This window comes from Syngnathus leptorhynchus, unplaced genomic scaffold, assembly GCF_054491065.1.
Source record: "Syngnathus leptorhynchus isolate UIUO unplaced genomic scaffold, UIUO_Slep HiC_scaffold_389, whole genome shotgun sequence".
In the NCBI taxonomy this organism is placed as follows: domain Eukaryota; kingdom Metazoa; phylum Chordata; class Actinopteri; order Syngnathiformes; family Syngnathidae; genus Syngnathus; species Syngnathus leptorhynchus.
Window position 1 is genome coordinate 12,501 of NW_028232344.1, and position 3,382 is coordinate 15,882.

Consider the following 3,382-nt stretch of genomic DNA (forward strand, 5'->3'; position numbering starts at 1 on the left):
ATTTTATCCGAGCGGGCGGGCGCCGCGAGGCGGACCGTCCGGGGCGACTCTCGGCCTGTGTTTAAGGAGCCGGCCGGGCATCACGCTCCTTCCTTGGATGGACAACATTCGCAGTTGACACTTTGTGTCATTTTATCCGAGCAGACGGGCGCCGCGAGGCGGACCGTCCGGGGCGACTCTCGGCCTGTGTTTTCGGAGCCGGCCGGGCATCACGCTCCCTCCTTGGATGGACAACATTCGTAGTTGACACTTTGTGTCATTTTATCCGAGCAGACGGGCGCCGCGAGGCGGACCGTCCGGGGCGACTCTCGGCCTGTGTTTAAGGAGCCGGCCGGGCATCACGCTCCTTCCTTGGATGGACAACATTCGCAGTTGACACTTTGTGTCATTTTGTTCGGCCTGTGTTTAAGGAGGCGGCCGTCCTCCACTCGGTCCGTGTTTAAGGAGCGACACTCGCGCTCCGGTTCGGCCTGTATTTAGGGAGGCGGCCGTCCTCCGCTTGGTCTGTGTTAAGGGCGACACTCTGTCCATGTTTGAGGAGCCTGGCCCTGACGCTCCTCTCCGGCCTGTGTTTAAGGAGGCGGCCGTCCTCCCCTTGGTCCGTGTTAAGGGCGACACTCGGTCCATGTTTGAGGAGCCTGGCCCTGACGCTCCTCTCCGGCCTGTGTTTAAGGAGGCGGCCGTCCTCCCCTTGGTCCGTGTTAAGGGCGACACTCGGTCCATGTTTGAGGAGCCTGGCCCTGACGCTCCTCTCCGGCCTGTGTTTAAGGAGGCGGCCGTCCTCCCCTTGGTCTGTGTTAAGGGCGACACTCGGTCCATGTTTGAGGAGCCTGGCCCTGACGCTCCTCTCCGGCCTGTGTTTAAGGAGGCGGCCGTCCTCCCCTTGGTCCGTGTTAAGGGCGACACTCGGTCCATGTTTGAGGAGCCTGGCCCTGACGCTCCTCTCCGGCCTGTGTTTAAGGAGGCGGCCGTCCTCCCCTTGGTCCGTGTTAAGGGCGACACTCGGTCCATGTTTGAGGAGCCTGGCCCTGACGCTCCTCTCCGGCCTGTGTTTAAGGAGGCGGCCGTCCTCCCCTTGGTCTGTGTTAAGGGCGACACTCGGTCCATGTTTGAGGAGCCTGGCCCTGACGCTCCTCTCCGGCCTGTGTTTAAGGAGGCGGCCGTCCTCCCCTTGGTCTGTGTTAAGGGCGACACTCGGTCCATGTTTGAGGAGCCTGGCCCTGACGCTCCTCTCCGGCCTGTGTTTAAGGAGGCGGCCGTCCTCCCCTTGGTCTGTGTTAAGGGCGACACTCGGTCCATGTTTGAGGAGCCTGGCCCTGACGCTCCTCTCCGGCCTGTGTTTAAGGAGGCGGCCGTCCTCCCCTTGGTCTGTGTTAAGGGCGACACTCGGTCCGTGTTTAAGGAGCGGCCCTCGCGCTCCGGTTCGGCCTGTATTTAGGGAGGCGGCCGTCCTCCGCTTGGTCTGTGTTAAGGGCGACACTCGGTCCGTGTTTAAGGAGCCGGCCCTGACGCTCCTCTTCGGCCTGTGTTTAAGGAGGCGGCCGTCCTCCACTTCCTTCCATGCACCACCACATTCGCAGTTGACACTTTGCCATTTTTTCAGAGAGGTGACACTTAGTCGTTTTTTCGAAAGTTGACACTTAGTCGTTTTTTCGAAAGTTGACACTTTGCCGTTTTTTCAGAGAGGTGACACTTAGCCGTTTTTTCGAAAGTTGACACTTAGCCGTTTTTTCGAAAGTTGACACTTAGCCGTTTTTTCGAAAGTTGACACTTAGCCGTTTTTTCGAAAGTTGACACTTAGTCACTTTTTCGCCACAGTGACACCTCCAGCGCGTGCCACGGCGCTTTTCAGGTCTTCTATCCGACCTTGTGCTGTCGAGGACGGCGTGTCCGACGCCGTGGGGAGACCAGCACCATCTCCTCCATACTCGTAAACGGGGTGCTTTGGAAAACGGGGGGAAAGTCGATGAGTACACTGACTACTGGGACCATTTCATTGTACTCTGGCGCACCTGAAGACCAAAAAAGGTACTGCACCTTAGCCCGGGTACCTCACCCCCTGGTACCTCGAGGAGAACTTAGAAAAATTTCGACAAATTTTTGGTGAGCTCCAGGGAGAGAGGCTGATTTTTCGCTTTTTGAGGCCGACCGCCGAACCGGCGCGGGGCGGACTCACAAGCCCCCCAGAGCCGTGGGCACTTAGTCGTTTTTTCAGAGAGGCGACACTTAGTCGTTTTTTCAGAGGCGACACTTAGTCGTTTTTTCGAAAGTTGACACTTAGCCGTTTTTTCGAAAGTCGACACTTAGCCGTTTTTTTGGAAAGTTGACACTTAGTCGTTTTTTCGAAAGTTGACACTTAGTCGTTTTTTCGCCACAATTGGCTCTGAGCTCCAGGGGGAGAGCCTGGTTTTGCCTTATTTCAGGCCGGCTGGGGAACCGGCGCGGGTCGGATGCACGAGCCCGGCAGAGCCGTGGGCACTTAGAAAATTTTCGCCGATTAAGCTGGGACCTCCAGGCGGAGACCGGCATTCCTCGTCCTCGGGGTTCGACCCAGGAACCGGCGCTGGGCAGACGCCGTAGCCACGCAGAGCCGTGGGCACTTAGAAAATATTCGCCAAGTTGGCTCTGAGCTCCAGGCGGAGAGGCTGGTTTTGCCTTATTTCAGGCCGGCTGGGGAACCGGCGCGGGTCGGATGCACGAGCCCGCAGAGCCGTGGGCACTTTGCCATTTTCTCAGAGTCGACACTTAGTCGTTTTTTCAGAGAGGCGACACTCTGTCGTTTTTTCGAAAGTTGACACTTTGCCGTTTTTTCAGAGAGGCGACACTTAGCCGTTTTTTCGAAAGTTGACACTTAGCCGTTTTTTCGAAAGTCGACACTTAGCCGTTTTTTCAGAGATGTGACACTTTGCCGTTTTTTCGAAAGTCGACACTTAGCCGTTTTTTCAGAGATGTGACACTTAGAAACTTTTTGCCAAGTTGGCTGTGAGCTCCAGGAGGAGACCGTCATTTTTCGTCATTCGAGGCCGACTGCGGAACCGGCGCTGGGCGGACGCCAAAGCTCGGCAGGGCCGTGGGCACTTAGAAACTTTTTGCCAAGTTGGCTGTGAGCTCCAGGAGGAGACCGTCATTTTTCGTCATTCGAGGCCGACTGCGGAACCGGCGCTGGGCGGACGCCAAAGCTCGGCAGGGCCGTGGGCACTTAGAAACCTTTTGCCAAGTTGGCTGTGAGCTCCAGGAGGAGACCGTCATTTTTCGTCATTCGAGGCCGACTGCGGAACCGGCGCTGAGCGGACGCCAAAGCTCGGCAGGGCCGTGGGCACTTAGAAACTTTTTGCCAAGTTGGCTGTGAGCTCCAGGAGGAGACCGTTATTTTTCGTCATTC